Source organism: Dipodomys ordii, unplaced genomic scaffold (assembly GCF_000151885.1).
Source record: "Dipodomys ordii isolate 6190 unplaced genomic scaffold, Dord_2.0 Scaffold52, whole genome shotgun sequence".
Taxonomy (NCBI): domain Eukaryota; kingdom Metazoa; phylum Chordata; class Mammalia; order Rodentia; family Heteromyidae; genus Dipodomys; species Dipodomys ordii.
Genome location: NW_012267268.1, coordinates 3,213,468 through 3,219,552, shown reverse-complemented (window position 1 = coordinate 3,219,552; position 6,085 = coordinate 3,213,468). Strand labels below are relative to the sequence as shown.

Sequence of the window (6,085 nt, the reverse complement as noted above, 5' to 3'; positions counted from 1 at the left end):
ATGTGTGCAAGAGGCCTTGGTTTGATCCCTGGCACTGTGAGAGATCATGACAAAAATGAAAATAAGTTGACTTTTGAGCCAGAAACTCATGTTTTTAAGTCCCAGCTTGCCGTTTATGAATTGTGTTGAACAAATCAGTTTTGTGCTATAGTTTTGTTCATTTCCAAAAATGAAATAATACCTACTTGTGGTATATTTGGTTTGTGAGTGAGAATCAAAGAAAATGTCTCTAGAGTGCCTTGGCTTGATGCCCTGAGAGATAACTCTCATATTATGATATTGTCCAACAAACATTCATTTAGCACAAATCTTTATTAGGTATTATGTGCCAGATTCAGTGCTAGATGCTTAGGGTAGATAGCACAATTGTTACAACTTCTGTTTTTGAAAGGTGCTTACTTATTATCAGCGTAAGAAAGTAGACTTAGCAGCATCTGATACTTACCTGATTCTATAATATCTAATCCTGTTATGCTACAATGCAATTGTCAAAATCAAGACATTGATATTTGTATAATAATGTCAAGAAAAAAAGTACAGACCTTATTTAAAAAAAGAACATAGACTTAGTGAAAAAGTTGTTGAATCAAAGATGCTTCTTAGATTCTAATTTGCATAGTATCACAAATGGCAATGATCTTGGCTTTGCCATTTACCAAAGCAGTTTATGAATACAATGAATCTTGATCAATGTCACCCCTTTCAACATTCTCACCCATCCCTCTAGTTTGTGGTTTTCTTTTTAATGTGTGCTGGTACCAGGGCTTGAACTCAGGGCCTTGTGCTCTCATTCAGCTTTCTTGCTCCACAAATTGTCTAGCACTTGAATTGTATCTCCAGTTTGGCTTTTTGCTATTTAGTTGGAAATGAAGTCTCAAAGACTCTTCTGCTTGGGGTTGGTTTTGAACCACTGCCCCTCATGACTCAGACTCCTGAGTAGCTAGGGTTACCAGAGTAAGCCACAGGTGTTTGGCCACACTCTGGATGTTGCAATAGACTTTGTTTTGTGTATATGTGTTTAACAAATTTAATGACTGATGCACTATCACCAGAATGCCATACTATGGCCTACCCGAGGCATGGAGTCTGGTGGGGAGCACTACAGCATTGTCAGGAGGGAAATGGGGGGCGTCATCTAATGTTGATTAGGGGAGGGCAATGACAAGTCAAACCTTTGTCCTTCAGAGAAAACCTGGATCCTATTGCATTTTCACTTCTGAGGATACGTTCTCGTGTAGACCACACCCAATGTCAAAATGAGCTTGCTGCTGGCCAATTCGCAGGCCTGGTAGGCTTGGGGCTGTTCTCTTGAGGAAGAGTTTGTGTGCAGTGGAATTTGCTGTCATTCTCCCAAGTGGGTAGACTCTTGCACTTGCCTTCTCCCACCTTGGTGGTGTGCAGGAGTGGGGGTGGTGGTGGATGTCTTGATGAAGAATTGATCCCCATCCTGGCGGATTTCCACGTGGGGTTTGGACGCTTGGGCCACTGCCACTTTTTTCTCAGCATGGCGTTCATACCCAGAGCCTTGAGAGGCTCATGGAAATTCTCGCTGCCGCATATCTTACAGGTGCCAGAGACATTGAGCGTAGTGGTGGATAAGGTGGATGCATAGATGCAAGGATGTGATATCTAGATAGGCCTTTAGGAAGGAGCCCTGTCTGCAAGACTTTAGAAACTCTCCTTGGTGTGATGGAGAAGGCTATATTTTCAGAATTCTTCCCCGAGATGGAAGATCATGCTGCCTGGGACCACAGCAACTCCACTGAAGGACAATGAAGGGAACAGTGTCCCCACCTGAGCCTTCCTCCTCTTGCTTTTGCTCCAGCCTCCACTCTGTACATGCCTTGTTGCATACATTTCAAAACTATGGTTTGAAGGAGCACCTATTTATGAGCAGGCTTGGTTTAATCTGGTTTATTATCATTTTGAGGTAAGAAACCAAAACTTAGAATGTGTCAATTTTACACTTATTTTTATTTTCAAATTTATATGCATAAGATATATGTGTACTATGGAATGCTAGATCCTAGCTAGTTAACATACATCCTCACATAATTACTTCTATGATGAAAACAATTAATATCCACTTTCTTAGCATATGGCCACTCACAACTGTCACAGTACTGTGTTATGGGTCTCTTGAAATTGTTTCTCCTATGCAACTGACCGAGAGTTCCCCAATTCTTTCTCCTTCACGACCACTCCTGCCTCTGGCAACCGCCATCTTGTATTTTACTTGTATGAGATCAACTTTTCTGGATCCCATGTATGACCAGATTATGCGGTATGTGTTCTTCTAACCCAGGATTTATTTCCAGGGCTGTGCCGGGGATGCAGCCCTCTCCATGCCCAGCTCGTTTTCCCTCCCCATCACTTATGTGACAGAAAAACATTGGCAAGAAAGAGGCAACTGACAGTAGATGAGCTCTTAGCATGGATTTTATTTAAACGACCTGTAGAGTGGACATTGTGTTGTCATGGTTGCCCTAATCAATGAGATGGATACAGGGTCTTGGGGCTACAGCTGTTTGTCTGATCATTTAACCTTCAGAAGCAGATTTTATTAAAGTGTTCCTGTTGCTGAAAATGAATTACAAAGCTTTCCTTTTTCTGTAGGAAATAAGAGTGCCCAGATGAGATTACACGGCTTCCTATGATATCTAAATAAGATTAGTTTGCTGAAGATCACATTAAAATCCCATTAAAGAGACAGTTCCGCTCCAGCCCCGCTTCTCCTCAGGCAAGTTCTAAGCAAGTTGATGAAAATTGCTCAGGGATGACACACAGGCTTTGAGCGCCCTGTGGAGACACAGGGGGGTGGAGTGGGAATATTATCCCAACTGCGCTCATCAGATGAGCAAGGTCTATGTGCATGGTCCATTACTTACAGATGACAGTTTTTAACTCTAAGGAGGAAAGACTTCAGGGAGCAAATGGTAATAAGATGAAAAGATCTTGAGATGGAGGCAATGGGGTCATCCCCAGAGAGAATCCAGGAAATCATTAATTCATCTTTTCATGTGACAAGGATAACAATATTAATGTTTAAGTATTTATAGCTTTCCCTCAAGCCTGCTTTGGAGGAGGGAGCCTTTGCTCTCTGGAGGCTGAAAAGCCTGGATTTTTGTTGTACTGTTCTTTGTAATCGGTGCAACTTTGGAATTGGCACTGAGCAGAGTTAAGTTGCTTTTTATTAAGGAGTCATGAAAGCCACTCCACAATACCCAAATAGGACCAACAGGTTGGTTAGAGTTTTGAGACAGTAAAAGAGAAAGCTTGGGAAGAAGAAAAGAAGGGAGATGGAAGAAAGGTATGTTGACAGTTCAGCCTTCAGGAGTGTCAAGCAGATGAGGAGATCTGCAGTGTATCTTCAAGAAGCTTCTATAAAAAACCTAAAACACTTTTCAGTGATTTTAGAGGGATTTAGGACTTATGCTTAATTTTTTTAATGTCCATGATATATCTAGCAGATGGCCAAACTTTTGTTTACTGGTTTGTCTGATTTTCTTCTACTAGGGATAGGAGACAGTATGTGAGCCAGGTTTGTGTTACTTTAACAAAATGCTTGAGGTAAATGATTAAGAAGAAAGGTTTATTTTGGCTACTGGTTTGGTCAGTTGACTGTTACTTTTGGGCCTGTGGCAAGGCAGCACATTAATGTGGGGAGTGTATGATGAATCACAGCTGCTCACTTTATGGTGGCTGTAAGCAAAGGGAGAGAAATGGAAGGTGGCAATGTCCTCCTCAAGGTCATACCACCAGTGACCCAACATCTTCTCACTACTTTTTACCTCTTACAAGTTCTGCTAACTACCAACAGTACAATGTGCCTTCTGGGAGAAATTTCATATACAAACGATATACAGATAGAGACTATTGCCATGCACTAGGGGCAAATAAACAACTGGATTTAATTCAGATACTTCAATAGAAGCATCTCAGGGAGCACAGTGGATGCCAAGGAATGGTTCCTTTATGAGACAGTGAGGGAAGCCAGCACGCAAGAGCGTTGGCAATGCTGAGGGACTGATCTACTCAATGCATGCCCGAGCTTATGCTCGGATATCTCTAATAGTTTGCAAAGGTATCTCTTCCTATCTGTTCTATTGTTCTCCACATCCACTGAAACTTGATGTTCCATTATTATCTGGCTGTTTCTGGGATGGAAGGTTGTGGCTTTCATCAAATGATAAAACAAAGGACAGCGATGAAGATTGATGTTCAGGATACCTTTTGTCTTGAGTGTCTTGGAATCAGCATCTGGTAGAGCCTTATGCACTGAGCCAATATCTCTCTTTTGTTGAGTTGTAATTTGAAAGAATAAATTCTTAGTGTGACTGTAGTTAATAGTATAACTCAGTTTTATATTACTTGGGTGAAAAATCAGCTTCAGGTTTTTGCCTCTTCAACTATATTTCAACTTCTTTCTTTTTGCTCTGATCTCCCAGGGCTTGAACTCAGAGCTTGGGTACTGTCCTTAAGCTTTTTTTCTCTTTTTTCTTTTGTTCAAGGCTAATGCTCTATCACTTGAGCCACAGCTCCACTTCCAGCTTTTCTGCTGCTTAATTGGAGATAAGAGTTTCATGGGCTTTCCAGTGTGGGCTGGCTTCAAACTGTGATCTTCAGATCTCAGCCTCCTGAGTACTTAAAGGTGTGAGGGACTCACACCTAGCCTCTTTAGCTCTTTTTATTTTGATGAATATAGTCTGTGTTAAAGATTTTATTTAAACATTTCAAAGTATTTATTTCCAAAGTCACTGAACACAATAAAACCTAAAATGAAGATCTAATAGAATTGATTATTCAAAACTACCACTTTACTTTTTTTTTTTTGGTAGGTTGTAGGACTTGAACTCTGGGCTTGGATGCTGTCCTTGTGCTCTTCAGCTCAAGATGAGCACTCTACTGCTTGAGCCACAGCACCACTACCAAAACTACCACTTTAAAATGTATATAATTCTTGAAAAAATTTTCCCAAATACAAAAATAAAATCAATTAGTAAATATAACAACTTTCTAACACCTTTCCAGCTTACTGTATGATATAACAAGGCATTTATAGATTTTTATCTTAACTGAGAGGATTTTTTAAAAGCAACACGTCCATCCATTTGGTAATCACCAGGGAAGATAAAGAAGTATTAGTTATATAAATCTGGCTTATAGGTCAGCTGAACAACACCACATTTATTCTTGTACAAATTCTCATTTGAGCCATTGAAAACATGTAGTATAACACATTTTTTCCCCTAGGCCATGTTTTAAAGAGGAAATTAGGACTTTTAAAGCCAAATTCATGTTCAGCTAAGTGAGCAAGTAATGAAATTGTAGAAATAAGCTAACTTTATGATTTCTCTAATGGTGGTGATGGAGATGACTGTAAGACTGCTGACCCCTGTAGAGCTAAGAGCAGTCATCTGTGAATCTAGTTTACAGGTAAGGAAATAAAATTGAGAGATTAATCTCAGATTTCTATTATTTCCAATGTCATCAGGTCACAAATATAAAAAGTTCACAAACTCTTCTTCAGCTTTCTAGTTTCTAGTAAATAAATTCACATCTCTACATTATTATTATTGTTGTTGTTTCTTTGCTTTGTAGAAATTGCTCTGACTAATTTCCAGTTTGTTGTTTTCCTAGCCTCTGTGTGTGTGTGTGTGTGTGTGTGTGTGTGTGTGTGTCCTGGTGCTTGAACTCAGGGCTTGGGCACTGTTCCTGAGTTTTCTGCTCAAAGCTCTACCACTTGAGCCACAGCTCCACTTCTGGCTTTTTTTGGGTAGTTAATTAGAGATGGCTGGCTTCAAATCACAATCATCAGATCTTGGCCTCCTCAGTAACTAGGATTACAGGCATGAACCACCAGCACTTGGTTCTTCTAGCATTTTTACATTTTTAATATTTTTGCAAGCTCATAATGACCATAGATGGTTTGCCCTTAGAAAGTGAGCTCTCCTTATTTCTTTTCACTTGTGCATAACATTTGCTATGAATAGTTTTTTTGTTAGCTTTGACTTTCATCCTTTTCAGAGGAGATGGGTTTTTGTGTTTATTTCTAAAAACAAAACAAAATTGTTTTAGTTCAGTG

General features: G+C 39.8%; 1 pseudogene; it reads right to left on the bottom strand.

The window, feature by feature from the left end:
- Positions 1-1,210: 1,210 nt before the first annotated feature.
- LOC105988895 lies at positions 1,211-2,224 on the bottom strand (annotated as a pseudogene).
- Positions 2,225-6,085: the final 3,861 nt, after the last annotated feature.